The sequence below is a fragment of the Neofelis nebulosa genome, chromosome 5 (assembly GCF_028018385.1).
Source record: "Neofelis nebulosa isolate mNeoNeb1 chromosome 5, mNeoNeb1.pri, whole genome shotgun sequence".
Taxonomy (NCBI): Eukaryota; Metazoa; Chordata; class Mammalia; order Carnivora; family Felidae; genus Neofelis; species Neofelis nebulosa.
Window position 1 is genome coordinate 55,008,224 of NC_080786.1, and position 20,790 is coordinate 55,029,013.

General features: G+C 40.3%; 1 protein-coding gene and 1 pseudogene across 5 annotated transcripts in view; both read left to right on the forward strand.

Annotated features, from left to right (window-relative positions):
* Positions 1-20,790, forward strand: part of PPM1L (protein phosphatase, Mg2+/Mn2+ dependent 1L) — a 293,098-nt gene that overhangs the window by 196,957 nt on the left and 75,351 nt on the right. The window lies entirely within an intron of this gene.
* LOC131513356 (U2 spliceosomal RNA) lies at positions 2,394-2,566 on the forward strand (annotated as a pseudogene).

The following is a 20,790-nucleotide window of genomic DNA, read 5'->3' on the forward strand; positions in this document are numbered from 1 at the left end:
ACCACACTCCTGCAGGTTCTCATCCCCTCAGTAGGCATTTGTTGAGTGCATAGCAGATTTCTAAGCCATTGGAAGAAAGAGGAAAAGGTATCAAAAAAGGCAGGGAGGAATCTGAGATATAGAAAACACAGGTCTTGCTTGAAGTCTAGCTGGCGAACTAACACATCTGTGTATGACTTCTGGAGAAAAATTCCCGAGGAGTTTGGGAATAGGCACACTCTGGAATAGCTACAAGCTATCAAAGTTAAGCTGAAGGGAGTAAAGGAATAGTGAAAGCGGCTCAGATTTTCAGTGGGACTCTTTTGGGGACAGCATTAGTTTAAACCCTGAAGGACAAATGATGAACATGGTTTTATGAAGAGAACATGGTTTTATGAACATAGTTTTAGTCTGCATGCATGAAAGGGCCCAGGTGGACACCAAGCTGGCAATGAACATCAGCCTCAGCCTCCTACCACTCAGTTTTAACTTCTTCAGGAAAAATTTTCCACTCACCTGCACTCTTGTTGAGTAACTACTCCTCTGCAGAGGTACCCTTGTATGTGGACGTTAGGGGCAGATACTCTGGCATGGAATTTATCAGTATGAAGGATTTATCAACTTAAAGCAGTGGAATGAATATAGGATTGGGAACTGAAGAACTGAATTCTGGGACTTTCCTCTGGCTTAACAGTGGTGTGATCTTTAGCAAATTAATCTCTTAGAGCCTCTTTCTGCATCTATAAAGTTGGGCTAGTAATATCTCACAGGGTTATTATAATAAAATATAGCATGTTTGGGGAAGTCCTTAGAAATCATATTGCAAATGCTGCTAATGTTGAATGAGAACAGATTTGGATCTTGTCTGTCTCTCAGACCAGTTTAAAATACTCTTAAGAGGGTTTTCTTGGCATATAAAGTTTGGGGAGAGAGAGGGAAATTTTTAAAAATGATCTTCAGATGCTTCTCAAAGTCAAACCACATCTATCTGTTAAATTACCCACTCTGGGATCAGTTTGCCCTTGGTCATTCCTGCATGAGGTGACACATTTTGTGGGGACTGTGTATATGTATATGAATAGGTGAATGTCACTGTGTGTTATAAAATCAAAAGATCATTCACTGCCTTCTCCTCCACTACCCATATATTTAATATTTCATTTAAAGAAAGAAGAAAAAATACAAAAATACTGTTATTTAATAGAAAAATATTTCATCATAGTACAAAAGAATCAGGATAGAAAATCGGTTAAAAAAAAAATAGCCAATACCTTCAGATATAAACATCCTATACTAAAATACTCATTTGCTTCAAGTATTGAACTTATTTTTTTTTTAATTTTTTATTTATTTTTGAGAGAGAGACAGAGTTCAAGCTGGGGAGGGGCAGAGAAAGAGGGAGACACAGAGTCTGAAGCAGGCTCCAGGCTCTGAGCTGTCAGCACAGAGCTGGACACGGGGCTCGAACTCATGAACTGTGAGATCATCACCTGAGCCGAAGTTGGATGCTTAACCAACTGAGCCACCCAGGTACCCCAACTACTGAACTTCTTATGCTATCCCAGGTTTGATGTCCTCACATTCTTTTTTTTTTTTTTTTAAGTTTATTTATTTATTTTGAGAGAGAGCAGACAGAGAGAGAATGAGAACACGGGTGAGGGGCAGAGAGAGAATCCCAAGCAGACTCTGCTCTGTCAGCACAGAGCCCCATGCAGAGCTCAATCCCATGAACTGTGAGATCATGACCTGAGCTGGGATCAAGAGTCAGACGCTTAACTGACTGAGCTGCCCAGGCGCCCCTGATGTTCTCACATTTTTAATTCAGCTTTCCTAGTTTTAAGAAGTAGTTGTAAATTAGACACTAGCCTGGTCTCTAGAGAGGTTAATTTGTTTTTAATGCTCATCCACGGATAAATCAGCCTGAGTGACTTAATGACAGTTGCCACCATCTGTGGCTTCTAAACTTCTAAATACCAGTTAATGAAAAAATTCCTTAGATGCTTGTCTAAAACCAGTGGCTCGGAGCCTTTTCTCTCTACCTCCTCTTTCTTAGTCTTTCCTTCTTAGCATCCTCTCTTTTCCTTTAAGTATATACATACCTTAATGCTTTACTCACCTATAATTCAAGTATCTGGCAATCTGACATACCTGAAATTTAGCAAAGAAATGGAAAGTAAGGAAACACCACATGCAACCATACCATGTCACAGAATTTGTGGACAAACCCATACAACAGAGGCTTTAGATTCTCACCTAGAATCTATATATTTTTATTTTATATTATTCTAAGCAGTTAGGTTATATTTTCCAATGTGATATTTTCTTTTATAAAATTCTTTTTCTGACCATGAGTGTTACATTTTTATTGCAGAAATAGAAGTTAGGTAGAATGGTGTAAGAGACTAGTAATTATTATCGCTTCTCGGCCTTTTGGCTAAGATCAAGTGTAGTAATTATAATAATCCTACCATTGTGAACATTTTGGTGCATTTCCCTCACTCAAAGCATTTTTGAAATATGGTTGATAATTCTGCAGTTTTATATTCTGCTTTCTTCACTTAGCATTAGTACGTAAGTACTTCCTCATTTCATTAAAACCTCTTTATGTGAAGATAATTTTAATGGCTGCACAATATCCTGTTCTTTGAAAGTACTGCTAGCTAACTAAACATTCTCCTATGCTGACACTTAACGGTTTTTGGTTTTGTTTCTGCTATAATGAATCATGCTGCAATGAATATGGTGGGCATTCATCTGCATTTCATATTACTTTAGAGAATAGACTTTAGAAAACATGAGTTTAAGATTAGGATTAGAAGGTGGGGAAGGGGATGATAATTGGAGCAGAGACCCTGAGGGCAGCAAGGAATATGAGTAAAGAGTAAATCCACAGACACCTATAAAAAGCAGTTATTCGTATTCCCAGCATTGCACTACACTCTGTGAAATCAGCATCCATAGACTCTGTATTATAGGGTTGACATCATTGATCTTCACAGTAGTGACCTTGATTCACAGAGAATGTTAATTATATTTTGTATGTAAAAATAGTAATTGTGTAAACCAGTTTAGAAATATTTTCATCCAAGTGATTTATTTTTAAGTTTTGACAGGAATGAAGATGTTTTATGGTATAATTGAAAGAGGTTTTGGAACTAAAAGACCCAGACTGTATTCTAACTCTACTGCCAACCAGGTTTATGATCTTGAGTGAGTCACCAAATCTTCCTAAAGCCCATTTTCCCATCAATCAAAGGCATGGACAGGATCTCATAGATGTCTTCCATTTCTAAAACTGTAACTCTGGTCTCTTGACACTGGAAAATGTAGGTAGCCATAGTTTCTGCAAGGTTGCATGTAGCTTCATCTTGAATCTTCTGCTTGCTCTATTGCCTCCCTCTTGTCTCCTCACACATCCCATGTAATTTGTATGTAATATCTGACTAAAAGAAAAACATTACTTAACTTTCCTGGCATCTGCATATGAAAATGCCTAGACACACTTTTGTTCGTGGGATGGGAAGTGAGACGATAAGAGTCCAGCAACACTAGATTTTGGAAGGAGAGTTTCTGAGCCATCATTCATGGATCCTCATTAAGACACCTTAACTTAGATATTTTTACTAGCATTTGTTAATGCTAAGTAAAATTCAGAGTAGGAAGTTTTACATTTGATCTATTAATGTTTTTACTTGAATTGAAGTACAGGTTCATACATATTTCATAGGTTGGGTTTAGCAATAGAGAAATTTCCAAAGAAAGCAGTGGCATGATTTGAGAAGAGATCAAAATAGCATTTTACATTGTCTCACTGACTACCATTATGTAAATTTTCTTAATTTGTCATAGTGGGCAAAAGTTGAAGGGCTAAAAGAGCAGGAAAGGGAATCTTTCTTTGCATTGTTTATTTTTAGGCTAGTATATTCTTCATATTTCTTTATATAATCTCAAATCGTTTCTAAGGTTTTTGTTTTTGTTTTTTTGAGTTTGGGCATGAATAAATAGCCTACATATTCTCTTGTTAAGGATAAAGGAGTATGGCTTGTAATGCTTTGTGTTTGAGGGAATTCTGAGGAGAGTAGGCCGATATTCTCTGCCTCACATACAGGAACCCTAAGACATGGGAAATGGGAGTAAAGAGCTGCCCTACCTCCCCTTTTGGGAAAAGCCAAGTGTAGGTCTGTCCAGTGGTGCCATCTTGCTGCAGGCTTCAGAGACAGTTGCCTGATTAGAGCTTCTTCTCAGAGTTAAACCAAAGACCAGTCAGAATTTTATTTTTATTCTTACAGTTCACTAGAAACCCATATGGCTTTCCAACGAGCACAGGTTTTCACCTCATAGAAAGAGCACTTACAAGTAGAAAGTGAACCAGATAGTGCCGATGAGGGAAGGGGAGAACCCAGCTGGCTGTTTATTGCGTTCATTTACGCATCACTTAAAGCTGGGGACCTGAAGATCCACTTACAAGTGTCAGGCAATCACATACAACTTTCCCAAAGGAGGTGAGAAAGAAAGAGCAGCTTTAATTTTTCAGCCTTTCATTTGTGATTCCCTGATGTTGCTCTGCATTAGAAATTTCTGAGAGCTGAGCCCAAGCAAAGCTACCTGCGGTGAAGACACACCAAGTACTATAATGGATGTTTTGGAGAAATAGCTTTTTAAAAGGGTGGCGAATGAGCTCTGTGCAGTTTAGGAAGTAGCCGGAGGGTTACTTCCTATCGAGCTTATTTTATTCTTAAAATAGACGGTACCTAAAAGTTACACCTACGATTTAATTGAGCCATTAGTGTCAGCGTAATCAGTGATCTCAAAAAGAAAGCCATTTACTGTCATGGGGTAAAAATTGAACACACATCGGGAAACCAAACCCAGGAAAGAGACTGTGAATTATTTAGGGACCTTTCAAGTTTTCTACGAACATAAAAAATGCAGTAAAAGGCATTTGCAGGAAGTTCTTCACTCTAACAAATAGAGTGAATTTCTCAGTATGTTTCTCAAACATGTCCTAAGGGGAAAGTAACACTAAGGTTTCCTTACTTTATATCTTCAATCACGACCTCGTTTCCAGGCTGAAAAGATACACTTGCCAGAGCGTTGCTGACAGGTTTTCGGAAGAAGGGAAAAACAGGGACCCAAAAGAAACTTAAAAAGGGAAATTAAGTCCTGGTGTGTAGCCTCTGACACCAACTTCTGAATTTCTGTAAAAAATTCAAATCTGTTTTATTTTTCCATTATAAGAGCAATATAAATACATTTTAGCACATTTTTTTTAATGGCAAGATAGAAGATGAAAAGATATCTCTAATTCCAGCACTTACACATAACCACCATCTTTAGTATAATTACTGCCTCTCATTTTTCTGTTGGGTTTTAGTTCTTTTTACCCAATGATATATGTTTTTTCATTTAAGACTGAAATGTCCTATTTTTCTGTGTTCTTTTAAACTACTCAGAAAAGTAATTGTTCATGGTTGCATAATAACCTATTGAGTGGATATGCCATAGTTACCATTCACATAACCTTTTAATATTTCCAGCATGGTCCCTACCTTTTTTATCCACGTTCTCATTACCATACAGAATCCCTGAATTTGAAGGTCTGCTTCTAACCTGTGAAAAGGTGAAAATAGGTAGTATTATTAACAAAAACATAATGAGGACTTTTGTAATGCAGCCAATTATTAGTCATACAGCAGTGGAAGCAGAAGATGAAAATAGGTAGTCAAAATCCACTTATAATCTGAGAACTTCTTTCTGGCCAATAATAGCAGCCTTTTTAACCATGCTAATTTAAGTTTCAGTTATAATTCTTATATTTCCCCCTTTTTATCATGAATTTCAAAAGCCAAAAGATAAGCGTTCAGGGAGTAGTAACAAAGTGACTTTGTCAATTATAAACTAGAAAACTCTGTGCCACAGCCTTTGGAAAGTATCCAAACATGGGATTCACAAGCCCTGGGGCTGGTTTCCATGTCTATGGCGGAACATAGCACCTCTCTGCTTGGTTTCTTCCATTTTTAAAAAAGGACATTGCATTAGGTATTTTGTTAAGTTTTTTCAGCTTTACTAATGTGTAATTCTGTCGTTAGTTCATTTAACATTTATTGGTTTATTCATTTATTCACTCTAAAAATTGAGCACCTGTGAGGAGGGCATAGTGCCTGCCACTGGGAATGCCCAGATGACCATGTGGCCCTTCACTGCAGGTGTGTGTGGATGCATAATGTGTGTAGACATGTGTGCCCAGTAGTAGGAGGCCAGAGGGACAGAAGTAGAAACATATAAGTGGACTAGAGTGGAATCAGTGCTCTAGAGGGTATGTTCAGAGGACAGTAAATGTGTAGAAGAGGCAAGAATCACATTTGGGATGAAAAGTATTCTTAAGTAAATCAGAAAATCATAAGAGAATCCCTAAGCCTCTTAGAAACTGTTCTGGAAATGTAATGTCAGTTGCATTTTTAAAGGCAGGCTTAGTGTGACTAATGCTTTATTTCTCCTTTGCTTCCTGTGATGATGTGCCAAAGCCTCATACAGACCTGTTCTTGCCCTCTGCCATAGTATCACCTTCCACATTTTAAATGTTGCTCTCCAACTAATATTAATTAGCTTATATTAATTAGTTTACATCAGGGGCGCGTGGGCAGCTCCGTCGATTGGGCGTCTGACTCTTGATTTTGGCTCAGGTCATGCTCTCACATTCGAGAGTTCAAGCCCTGCGTTGAACTCTGTGCTGGCAGTGTTGAGCCCGCTTGGGATCTTCTCTCTCCCTCTCTCCCTGCCCCTCCCCTACTCATGCTGTATCTCTCTCTAAAAAATTAATAAACTTAAAAAAATTAGTTTACATCAATATGTTATCAGCATTGCCTGTTTTCTTATGAGATGTCCAAAATTAAAAAAAAAAAAAAAAGATAATTCAGACTGAATTTTATAAAAGTGATATAATGGGGAGTTATTTTTTTAAAAAGTCACATTCCCCAACTTCCTCTTGATTTTTAACAGAAAGCTTCATATCCACTCTGAGAATACATTGCTCCAAGTTTTGTGGTGTGCAGAATAAAATTTTAAATTTTGAAGAATTTGCTGAGAATACTGGAAACCACAAGCTAACACTGGGATTTAGAATCAGGAAGTGCCACCTCTAGTGATTAAAACATTTCAATGGGGCTGTGTTTATCTTTCTAATCAAGTTGTCATTGTTTGCCACAAGGGAAGTAATGTTATTACCTGTTCTAAAGTAGTATTTGATTACAAGGACTGAAGAAAATGTGTACGCTTCAAAGAAAATAATTGTACCAGGTGGTCACAATTTAGACTGCATTGGCCAGGCAGAGACAGGATGCCGATGCTCTCAGTATCTCTTCCTTTCAGCACTATCGGAATTTTGTAACCAAGATTCTATAGACTTTGTTGGAATGCTTGTAATAAATTTTAATGAGATCCAAGTTAATTGTAAGACCTTCAGTCTGTAGGGAAAAATAGGATAGTTTTTAAAGTGCCAGCATTTCTAATGTACCGTGACTGTCCATTTGCAGTAGTGAGATGTAAGCAAAATGCATCCTCTGGCTGACTTTCAGACTGGGAAGATCTGTAATCATAGGCAGCTGGACTACTGTTTAATGTCATTTTGCAAGAATGTTAAATTTAATCTTCGGGAGCTACTAGACACTCCAAAGTTTCATTTGGTAAATTGCCTCCTGAAAGGCACTGTTTTCAAGCCACCGTCTCTCACCCAGAGGAATTCTCTTTGTGTTTCTTTCTTTGGTTAATGTCCCCATCTCAAGGCTGTGTGGCTTAGGCCCTTTCTGGTGAGGCTGGTCTGATGAAGAATTTCTGCAGTGCCTGCCCTCAAGAAGCACCTGAATGTGCTCTTGTAGTTTTGTCATCGGTCCAAGGGAACTGTAAATCAACCAAAGAGAAATCACTAGGACGTACACTGTTCATTCAACGCAAACATTTATTGTGTACCGGGTGCTGGCTAGGTGCTGAGAGTCTAAGAAATGGGGAAGGACAGTGGACTTAGAAGTCTTTCCCTTTGAATTTATTGCTAATGCTGACTAATGTCCCTATAAATCCATCTTCTAAGACCTGCCTCAAAATGACACCTTAACTGGCTTCTTCCTTACCTGAGTCAGGGCTTTCCGTTCCTCTGACCTCAGCCCTTCTCATCCAAGGAGGTAACACATTATCCTTTTGTTGTTTATTATTCTACTTGCTTCCTCAAAGTTTGATTTACATACAGTCGCTATTTACACGCATACAAGAATGATGGTGCAATAAAAATAGGAAAGTAAGGCCAAAAAGGAGAAGGAAGCAAATGTATTAACCATGAAAAATAGACAAAATGAAAACGTTTTCCAATGGGGACAGCTTCTCTTCTGGTACTAAAGTGTCTGTGGACTTTTTCAAAAGGCACCTTGTAAACAGGCCATTGAACAGCATTATCTCAGCTTGGGTTCCCTAAAAGCAGAGTCTAGGGGCGCCTGGGTGGCTCAGTCGGTTAGGCGGCCGACTTCGGCTCAGGTCACGATCTCGCGGTCAGTGAGTTCGAGCCCCGCATCGGGCTCTGTGCTGACAGCTCAGAGCCTGGAGCCTGTTTCGGATTCTGTGTCTCCCTCTCTCTCTGACCTTCCCCCGTTCATGCTCTGTCTCTCTCTGTCTCAAAAATAAATAAATAAATAAATAAATAAATAAATAAATAAATGTAGAGTCTAGAACAAAAGCCTTGAGTGCAGATAGTTAATTTAGGAATGCAATCCCAAAGAACAGGAGTGAGGGGCATGGGGAGTGGAAAAGGAAGCAAGGGAAAAGAGAAACATGGGAAGCTAATATGAGGACACATTATGGTGTTGGCCTCCCCTGAGGGTGACTGACTGCTGCCTAGGTCCACAAAGGAAGCTTGTGAACAGCATGCTGGAAGCATCCACCAGGAGGTGAAAGGGGAAGCATTTGGCTACTAGTCCCACTCCTCACTTGTCAAGGGTTGCTCCACAGACATGAACTTCACGCTTTCTGGTTTACATTTGCCTGAGTGCCAAGTAGGTTTGGTGGGCGTCCCATACCTTAGTGTCAGGGAAGCTCCCAGGAAGGAAGCAAATGACCAATGGCTCAGGCAAGGCTATATCTGGACTGAACTGGGTTAAGAGGTGGGACCAAGAGAGGGCAAAATGGTACACAGGAGATGTCCCATACGAGTACAACAAATGAAATCTTATAACAACTTAATAAGAATTGCATGTGAGTTTGTCTTACTGTCATTTCTTGCATAACAGCCATCTATAAAAGCCAAAGATACTTTATTCATATTTTTCAAACCTCTGGTATAGCATGTGGCTCTGTTCAATGCAGAGAGTGTTTAAATGCATTTATAGAAAAAAATCTTACGTGTAACAGGAGACAAAAGGAAAGGGTATTTTTGTTTGATGTAATATTGGCAGCTTTCCAGCTTAAACCAGAATAATTGACTAATCCTCATTTTTATGGCTAATGAATTCAAGTACCTAGGCTCTTCAACCTGAGTGGCACAGTGAGCTCCAGCTTTTCATATGTGTAAAAATTAATTACCTTCCATAGATAACTCACAATAGTGGTTACTCTGGAGAGGAGAGTACATTTTTATCCTCTTATTGTATTATTTGCATTTTTAACTTTGTCCATACATTTTCTATTTTTTTTTTAATTTTCAATAAATAAATAAAACTAAATAAACCTTGTTAGTACATTTCCCCTTATCTTCAGTGCTGGAAATAGAATATAATAAGACTGAAAACCATTCTCCTTGTTTTCAGTAAAGCTTTTCATGTATATCCATGGAATAAGTCAAGAAAAGAACTCAGCAGCAGGGTCATCCATCATGGAACTGCAATGTCAAGGTCAGAGAAGGTCAGTAGTGAGACAGGCTTACTACTGTGCCAGTGAACACCTGAACTCCAGGGATGCTTCTGCCATAGGGTTCTTGGTGGTCTTTATGCCCTATGTCAGCACTGGTCCCAGAGTCCCAGGAAGGCTAGCCTTATTGGGGGGTAAAAAAAAAGGAGAGAGAGAAAAGTTCATCTGAAATAGAATAGGACTCATGGCCAGTGAGCTGATGTGGATTCAGCATTTTCTGATCTTACTTCCTGGTGGTTGCCTCTGGTCTACCTTACCTTGATCTTCCTGTGTCTGACAAGTTACCTGACTTGCTGCTTTACTTGGCCTTTTAGTCTGATTCTCTTTCCTGAACTATAGCCAAACCTCTACTAATTTTCTTGCAAGAAAGTATAGCACACTGGAAAGAGCCTAGGCTTTGAAGCCAAACTGGCTTCAAGTTTATTACTTATCATGCCTTATACAGCTTTTTATGAGGATTAAAGATAGCGTATGGAAAATGACAGACATAGGGTAGACAACGAGGGTAACAATGTTCGCCTTTCTGCTATTATCTTTGCTGTTACCTAGGTTGTCATATTTTTAGTTTGTTATACAGGGGCATTTTCCCAACCCCTTCATGGTTGAGAAGATTTCCCATCTTAAACTGTGCATAGACTGATTTCCTACACGAGCACAACAGAAACCATCAACATTCTGGCTCTGTCAACCTCCTCTTTCTTCTCTGTGCTGTCCTGAATGGAAAAGCAATTTCTCTACTGTGTTAGTACTCTGTTTTTGGTTTTTCTTTCCTAATGCTGTGTCTTTGTTATCGCTTGCTGCATAACAAATCACTCGAAAACTTAGCAGCTTTAAACAATAACTGTTCATCATCTCACACAGTTTCTGAAAGTCCAGAACCCTGGTTGGTTCTCTCGTGAGGTTGCAGTCAAGTTGTCAACCAGGGCAGCAGTCTTTGAATACTGGGGCTGGAAGTACTACTTTCAGGCTTATTCATGTGGCTCTTGGCAGGAGGCTTCAATTCTTTCCACATGGCCTCTCCATAAGGTTGTTTGCTACACAGCTTCCCTCAGAGATCTAAGAGAGAGCAAGGGAGTACCCAAGATTGAAATGGCAGTCTTTTATAACCTAATATTGAAAGGGACATACCATGGTTTCTGCCATTTGCTGTTGGTCCCATAGACCAACCCTAACTCAGTGTGGGAGGGGACTGCATGAAGGTATGAATACCAGGATGTGGCGATCATTGGGGCGTCTTGAAGGCTAGCCACCACAGTCTGAGTTGTAAAAATATCTGCTCTTAACTCTGCCAGCTCCTTCACCCCCGCTCTCTATTATGATCACCCTTTCTCTCATTTTCTCATAGGTACCTTCATCCTGCTTCCATTATGTCCAAAGCCAGAGTGTTCGGCCCTGTCCCCAGCCCTGGGGTGGCCTTAGGATTCTTTAGACTTAGCGCCCTTTCCCATAGCTGCAGATTGTGTTTCATTAGGCCATTGCCAATGCCCTCACTGTATCAGTTGCTAAATATTTTGAATTTGACTTCTGACTCCTCTAATTTGTGAAGACCTTTCCTTCTAGAGCTTCCTAACACAATACCCAGTATCTTAGTCCATTCAGGCTGCTATCACAAATACCACAGACTGGGTGGCTTATAAACAGCAGAAATGTATTTCTCACGCTTTTGCAGACTAGGGTCTGAGATTAGGATGTCAGCATGATCTGGTAAGGGCCTTCTTCCGGGTCACAGACTTCTGACTCCTCATTGCGGTGGAAGGGGCTAGGGAGCTCTCTCTTGCCTTTTTTTCATAAGGGTACTAATCCCATTCCAGAGGGTACTGTCATCATGATCTAATCACCTCCCCAAGGTCCCACCTCCAAATACCATCATATCAGGCATTAGGATTTCAACATGAGAATTTGGTGGGGGAGGCAAACATCTGGACAGTAGTTCTCAGGTATTCTCTGTAGTTGCCAAACTGCAACTTAGTTTTTCACAATGGTATCCTAACTGCTTTGAGATGAAAGCATTGCTCTCTGGATAGTTATAGTTTTCTGTCTCTCTGTCTCCCCATCTCTCTGTCTCTTCTTTCATCATTCCCTCACTCCCCACCCCTCACTTTATTTTTCTTTCTTTGTTTTTTCCTTTAGCTGGCTATGTTCTAAAATTTATCGCATTTAAATTTTTTATATTTATTAAATAATTTGATGACCTGTTCTGTTTTTAATTTTTAAAATAGATGAATAAAGTAACTAGAGAAATTATTTTTATATTTGATCCAGCAGTAAAAGAGTTTCCTGTCCGGGTGCCTGGGTGGCTCTGTCAGTTAAGTGTCCGACTTCAGCTCAGGTCGTGATCTCACGGTTCATGGGTTCAAGCCTCACATCGGGCTCTCCACTCTCAGTACAGAGTCTGCTTCCTATCCCCTGTCTCCCTCTTTCTGCCTCTCACCCGCATTGTCTCTCTTGGTTTCTCTCTCAAAAATAAATAAACATTAAGTGGAAAAAAAAAATTGCTTCTTGGCTGCCTCTTCAAATGAAAAAGTCACTGAATATCTTGTATTTTCTACTTTTTATTATTCCATAATTTCTCTTGCTTGTAGGCTTCTCCTTTCCTACCAAATTCCACCTCAGTTTCTTTGTTTCTAGAGAAGACAACAGTAAACAAGTGAGTCTCTCATCATGTCGGCTTTAGTGCAAGAATGCAGATGGAACTAACAAGTTACTTCCCCCATTTCCTAGAGACTGCTTCATTGTGGCTACATTTTTAAAAAAATGTTTTGAGAAAAGCTTTCTTGAGAGAACACATATATATATTTTTTTATCTACCACTCTTAAAATTGCTTTCTGATCTACACGAAATTCAATCTGAGATTAAGCATTGAAGAGCTAGGAAAAATAGAAATGCCCTCACGAAACGAGAGATGCATTTGATTTTTGCACTTAGACCCAGCTTGTGGAAAGTATTGGCCCACATAAATAGAAGGAAATAAACTCAGCCAAATTTGCCTACTTGTCTGCAGGCCTACATGTGTTTTAAAATCATACCTGTAAGTGTTATAGGCCTAGTGTAATTGCATTTGCAAATAAAATACAGGAAGGTCTAGTGCTCAGAGTACAATTAGATGTGTTAATTTTCCCTTTTGGCTCCAATGTCAGAACTTCAAGCTTCTTCACTTGACTGTACTTCCTTGTAACCTTACCCTGTAGGGGAAATCAGTATTCCAGAACCGCCAAAGAAAATGAGCTTGTCTAAAAATAGTTGCCTGTTGACAAGATTTTAGCAGATTTTTTTTTTTTAATATGAAAGCTTTGCCAAATGGAATGAGGTCAAATGTGACAGATGTGGTCAAATCCACTTCTAATCTGTAAATCCCTGACCAGCTGCAGTTGTGTTAATTTTAAAATGGATATTTTGAAGTTGTGCTGGATTTATGACATTCTCAGCATTTTTCTATATCTCTAAGCATTTGGGGGTACTCGGCTGCATTCTGTGCTTCGGTGATCAGTGCACACTGTTCACTGGTGTCCATTGGGTCCTACTTACCAGAGTCTCAAAGGAGGTTCTGTTTTGCCCTGCTTTTCTTTGTCAGGAATTCTTCTCCAGCAGCCCTGAATAATAAAAATTGGTTTACTATAATACTCTACAGCAGGTGGTTCTCGACCAGGGGCAATTTTTAACCCATCTACCCCACCTCCTGACATTTGGCAATGTCTGGAGCCATCTTTAGTGTCACAACTGAGGAGGAGGAATGGGGGGTGGAGGGGAGGGAGATGCCTAGTGGTATCTGGTGGGTGGAAGTCAAGGATGCTGGTGAACTATGCTGGAAGGCACAGGGCATCCCTCATAGCAAAGAATTATCTGGTCCAAAATGTGGATAGTGATAAGGTTGAGAACTGCTTTAGAGCAATCGTTCTCAACCTTTGTAGCATATTAGAATCATTTTGGGGAGCTTATACCCTGAATGCACCCGGACCAATTAAAGCAGAATCTCTGAACAAAGTACCCAGGCCTCCATGATTTTTTTTTTTTTTTCCAATGTTTTTAATTTATTTTTGGGACAGAGAGAGACAGAGCATGAACGGGGGAGGGGCAGAGAGAGAGGGAGACACAGAATCGGAAACAGGCTCCAGGCTCTGAGCCATCAGCCCAGAGCCTGACGCGGGGCTCGAACTCACGGACCGCGAGATCGTGACCTGGCTGAAGTCGGACGCTTAACCGACTGCGCCACCCAGGCGCCCCGGCCTCCATGATTTTTTAAATCTCCCCAGGTGGTTCCAGTACACAGCCAGGGTTGAGAGCTGCTACTTTAGAGCAAACAATTTTAGAGGGCAAGACTAGCACAGGCATCGTCCCAGATAGTTTCCTTTCTAAAGTACCTGAAAGGGCCTCATTGAAATGTGGCTTGACATATGGGCAGTGTCCCATTATAGTATTACTGTGAGGTTCAAATGAGTTTTTAATAACTTTTTATATTCTCTAAGGCCAGCACTTAAAAACTTGAGGAACTTCTATTCTCATTACCATATTGGAAGTTCATTTTCTCTTGGTTCTATGTAATAAAATATGTTCTTTTTTCCTGCTGGTGAGTGGAGATAACAAGTATTTACTGGTAGCTTTAGTCAGTGAATTTCTCTCAGATAACATTTGGGGTATTTGGAGCATTGGAGATTTCTTTTCCTTGAAGGTTTCTGATGTATTTTTATGACTTGATGAACAAGTCTCATCATTTGTATCTATCTGAATCCATGTGCTATGCAAAGGAGCTAAAGTATCCTTTCTAAAAATATTTTATTTGAATATTTTCCCTTTTGCATCCCTTTCCTAACCATTTTCTCTCACAAAACCCCAAATCTTAAAATGCGTGGACAGTCACTCTAAACTCTAGACAAACAAGTATTCTCTAAGTATTGTTAACATTTAACTTTTCATTTTATTTTAGAAGCCTCTGTTGATGGCACAGCTTCTCAGGGACCCCCCCCCCAACCCTCTCCCCAAAAAACACAAATGTGTCTCTACCTTTTGACAGGTAGACTGAACAATTCTTAATGATGTATTACATGGTAGAAAGACTTCCATTTGTAAAAATCGGGACATACTTGCCTAGTGGACAATAAAACTGTCCCTGTCCACATTTGCCCCAGAGCCTCAGCGGAGATCAGATTGTCCATCTGCAGATCCCTTGAAGGAGTAGAGTGTGGTGTAACTCATGGAGAGCCATCTGAAACTTGGGTCATTAACATGCTCTTCTCCCTGCACCCCCCAAGCCTGTCAGTAGATGCTGGACAGTAACCACAGGGAATGGGAATAAGGAAGAAAGTGGTGGTGGCCACAGAGCCCAGCGGCTGCCCACAGTTCTGTAGGTTTGTTAGGTTTCTCAGGCAGGACAGGGAGAGGTCCAGGTTTCCAGGGCCCTGAGGTTTACAACTTTGGAGAACCTCTTTAGGAAAAAAAGAAGAAACATTAGGTACAAAATGCAGATTTATTTAGGATGAGAAATCACAATGAATTGCACATTCAGAGAGGTAACAAATACCCAAATATTACAGAACCTAGAAAATAACAGTATTTTTATTAATTGTCTGATACAGGCTGTTTAGTCTGACACATGCTTAATTTTTCCCATGTTTTTGGCAGCATACTCTTTGTTTGCCTTTTCCTGTAGTGATGAGTTTGTAACATTATTTCCTCTAGAGGGACTAGGAAGACAACTCAGTCTCTCCTTTAGAATAGTTGAATGAAATTTGTGGGATTTTATTTCGTTTTGTTTTTTAACTGATGCTGTAGAAAGTCTCTTTCAGCTTTTCGACTTGTTAGTGATGTCATGTCAGTTATGAGCATTGCTGCCAAACCTGGGAAAACCTCTATCAAAGTTTCTTGCATACCTGAGATGAAAGATTTTAGGTCATTTGAAGTTTTCTGATGCAGTAGCTAATCATAAATACTCCGTGAATTTGTTAACACTCGTAAACCAGTTGGTTATTATTGTCCTTATTGTAATGGTTCATTTTGAGTTTTGTTTATCCTCACTGAATGTCAAATGATCAATAAGAACCTGTCGAGATGTAATGGACGAGGCCATTTCAGGTCAAAGGAGAGCGATGGTGTGATCTGGCAAAAGCGTGGTGTCCAGTTCGGGCGCAGTGCTGTGTCCAAGTAGGGCAGCAGTGGTCAACAGGAGTAGGAGGGTGTGCTGGAGGCAGCCAGGAAAGTGGGAAAGTGTCAAAATTTGGCAGGTGCCTCAAGATAGACTAGCTGGTGTACTTTTAATTTAAGAAGTCCAGGGCCGTTGGTGGACCACTGAGTATGTGAAAGCAGCATGGTGTAATAGTAGTACCATTGGCCTCAGACCCTTCCAAATTCTGATTTGAATCCTAGCTCTTCCCCTGGCGGACCCGTGAGACCTTGCTGTCAAAAACTATATATGAAAGTAACTGCAGGGGCGCCTGGGTGGCGCAGTCGGTTAAGCGTCCGACTTCAGCCAGGTCACGATCTCGCGGTCCGTGAGTTCGAGCCCCGCGTCGGGCTCTGGGCTGATGGCTCGGAGCCTGGAGCCTGTTTCCGATTCTGTGTCTCCCTCTCTCTGCACCTCCCCTGTTCATGCTCTGTCTCTCTCTGTCCCAAAAATAAATAAAAAACGTTGAAAGTAGCTGCAAGCAACGTAAATATTTCACTATGCTTAAACTTGATATATCCTCGAGTGCCCCTTAGCTAGACCCCCAGTGGAGGCCAATATAAGCTCACTCTATACAAGGAAAATATAACCAAGGGGATGTCAGAGTAAAAAGAGACGGTGGTTTTACCTGATTACTTCTTACTTCTCCACATATGTTCTCCAAATTTTCCAAAAACGTGAGCCAAGAAAGAGAACTTGTGCAGGGAGGGGCCCTCACATTTAAGCTGCAATAGCTTCAGGTAAATCTTCCTCTGCTCAGGACTTACTCTTTCCCTCCTCTATGGCTTCAGACTCAGAGATTATTTTTTAAGTTTATTTATTTATTTTGAGAAAGAGAGAGGAGAGAGAGAGAGAGAGAGAATGTGCGTACAAGCATGCACATGAGAGGGAGGGGCAGAAAGAGAGGGAGAGAGAGAATCCCGAGCAGTCTCTGTGCTGTCAGCACAGAGCCCAGCTTGGGGCTCAATTCCGTGAACAATGACATCATGACCTGGGCCAAAATCAAGAGTCGGATACTTAACCTACTGAACCACCCAGGCATCCCAAGACAGATGATTTTTAATGCAATTATTTAGGCAGTTACTATCATTTTTGACAGTCATGTAGGGAAGATATACTCTGATTACATTTTAGACTAGATCATAAAACCCAAGCAAAGAAACATAAATGTCTGATATCAATACTCAGACAGAAGGTGGGATGATTATTCAGGGCAGGGCAGGATCTAACCCCAGTCAAAACATGGTCAGCCACCCCCTTTATCCAAAAGTGAGAGTTAATGACAAGAAAAAGTCTATAGGGTGCAACAAGTGCCTCATAATTTAAGCAGTAGTTGATCTTAAGGTATCTAGAAGAAAAACAGAGTTGTAGCAATAGGAGGCCCATAGCAACCAGGATTCTGGGCGGTTATATTTTGTCCTGAATCACACAGGTGTGACACCTGCCCCAGAGGCCTGTTTAGCTGTGGGAAGCAGAAGCTAGGAAGAGGCACTGATTAGTATTTTAAAACAGTGGCCTTCAATAAAAAATACAACGCTTGCATATTTTCTAAAAAATTTTTGAAAACTACAGACTCCTCTTGCACATTTATAAATTGACATATCAAACCTTTCATCATAAGTTTGAGTAGTAACAAAGGATATAATTTCTGGCATTTTACATATGAACTTTAACTATTTTAATCCAAATCTTGAGCTACAAATTTAGATCATTAAATTTTGAGGAAACGGCTACTTTTTAGCTTAGTTGTTAAACTCAGTCCTTACTATCAAACAAAAGGGCCAAACTAGACTTACTTGCTATCAGAAAATGCCTGTTGTCATTTTTTCAACTCAAAGGTATAAAAACAGTTCCCTATAAAAATCATCCTATGTCTGAGTTCTCATTCTGAGATGGATAGCTAGATGATGGATGAATGGATGGATGCATAGAAGCAAAGAAAGGATGGTTGGGGGCAGGGAGGAAGATGGATGGACAGATCATTATCTAGGTTACACCTTGCCCTAAGTATGTTGACTAGGAGAAAGAATGCACTTTCAGATTCTTCCTTTCACCTCCAATAAGTTTTCATACTCCGGGCAATGTTATGTTGTAAGATTTTTGATGAATGTGGGAGATACTGTGCTCTTTTGTAATGTGGGAAGAGGGTAATTATGAAGGAAAGATGGGAAAGGAGAACCATCTCAAGACAACCTAAGTTACGAAAGAAAGATCTGGGAATGGGATCTGAAAATTGATTTCATTAAAACTCGGTGTACACATATCTTCTGGGAAGTTTTTATGTATTACTAAAGGTAAAATTAAAGACAAAAGAAACCATAATTTTTTTTTTGCTTTTTTTTTTTTTAAGTTTATTTATTTTTGAGACAGAGAGAGACAGAGCATGAATGGGGGAGGGGCAGAGAGAGAGAGGGAGACACAGAATCGGAAGCAGGCTCCAGGCTCTGAGCCATCAGCCCAGAGCCTGACGCGGGGCTCGAACTCACGGACCGCGAGATCGTGACCTGAGCCGAAGTCGGACGCTTAACCGACTGAGCCACCCAGGCGCCCCGAAACCATAATTTTTTTACTTGCCTGAACATCAGAGTCAGAGACATGTAGAGGGAGACTACCTAGATAAATATGTTTTGATACATTTCTCACTTTGGGAAGAAATTTATGCAGAAACTGATAGTGGTAACTAGGCTCTCATATCATAATCTGTTGGATAATATTCAAAGTCTAGTTAGACTATTGGAATAAGGGTTCCTACTTGGTCCAAACTGGCTTTGAATCCCAGCCCAACCAGTTATCAGCTATATAACTTTGGGATAATTTATTAATTTTTCCAATTAATGGTTTTCTCATCTGTAAAATGGGACTAATAAAGAATGGTATCTTCAATATAGGATTGCTGTTAAGATTAAATGGCATAATACATGTAAAGTAGTGTGCAAGGAAGGGTTACATGCATGGGATTTATTTATTTGTTTGCTTAAGAGAAGGAGTGAATCTCTTTTTAAATTTGATTCCTAATATATGGGATGGACATGCACCTGAGAACACGGAGAGGTTGTGATAATGTCATGCTAGAAAATGCCTTCTGATTCACCACCTGGCACATCCTAGAACTCAAGAGAAGTTTCTCAAAGCTTAGAGTAATAGGTAGACTTTATTAGGGAAAGAGAGAACTTATAAGCTCAAGATTAGCAAGAGAAGGTCTAGGTTCCCTATATTCCAGCACCCCACAGAGAGTTGTGTCCCTGGCCAGGGCCCTCTACTGGATACTTCCTAGTGTCTATATTACAAAGAAAAACCACAGCTTCACACCCCACTTTATTTTCCTTTTTCTATAAGCAAATGTGAGAGATCCTTCTCAGTAATGGGACACAAATGTCTCAAGCAATATAGATTTAGGTGCCAGTTTTTTACAGTTATTGTCTGGGAATACCAGCTTCCCAGCGCCTAGAAACCTTGGGCCATGGGAAGTTGGAGCCCATCTGGCTGCAGGAGGAAACTCCAGATAGTATGGGAAGCTGAGCTGGGGTCAACTCTTCCTGGTGAGAGAATCCTTAGTCCTAAGTAGCTCATCCAGGCAATCAGTGAGCCCTCAGTATCGCTTTTGGACAGTGCTGCTCCTGAAATCACAGGTATCATCTGCTCTCTGCTTAACTCCTAGTCTGGATCTGAACTCCAATGGGAACAAAGATTTGGGAAAGAAACTTCAAGGAATTTAAAGTCTCTCTCTTGTGGGAAACTCTGGGCATAGTGCTGCTTTAGGACTAAAAGGTCAAGGTGCATTATAATAGAAGACCAGTTTTACCCCACTGCATGGGACTGTCCTGATAAACCATAAGCTCCTTGAGAATTGGCAGTTTTGGTTGCAACAGGAGATAGCAACTTTGTCATGGACAGCCTCATGATGGGCATTCCCTTACAGCACATTGTATTATAAGAAAGAAACCTATCAAGATAATCTCAAGAAAAAAGGAAGGTTTATTGGAAGAATAGAATCTTTGGGAGGAGCTTAAGGAAGAGCTGAATAGGCAGAACTAGAGCAAGATGTAACAAGGGCAGCTCTGGAAACTCTTACAGAAGTATGTAGATCTTCATTCTGTGGCACTGTCATTCATGTGGTTGGGTTACTACTGCTGTGTAACAAACTACCCCAAGCTCTGTGGGGGTGGGAACCCCACAACATTGTATTGTGCTTATGGATTCTAGGAGTCCACGCATAAGGGGAGTCACTTGTCCTTGACTCTTCATGTGTGGGGCCTCAGCTGGGAAGACTTGCATGGCTGGGTGCTAGAGGAGCCACTTTCAAGATAGCTTCTTCATATTCATACTTCTAGTACCTTGATGTAGGAATGGGCTTCATGGGTACTATTGGCCAGAGCGCCTACACATGGGCTCATTAGCATCCAGGCCAAAAGATAATCAGACTTTTTATATGACAGTGCAATGTTTTGGGAGGAAGCATCCTAAGAGGGGATGTCCAAAGAATGGTCATTCCAGAATATCCAGGTAGAAGTTGCATGCCTTATTTTTTAAGAAAAGATTTCTTATTACTTTCTTATTATTTATTTAATTTTTTAAATGTTTATTTTGAGAGAGAGTGTGTGCACATGTATGCGTGGAAGCAGGGGAAGGGGGGGGGAGAGAGAGAGAGAGAGAGAGAGAGAGAGAGAGAGAGAGAGAATCCCAAGCAGGTTCCACACTATCAGCACAGAGTCCATCATGTGGCTCGATCTCACGAACTGTGAGATTGTGACCGAACTGAAATCAAGAGTCA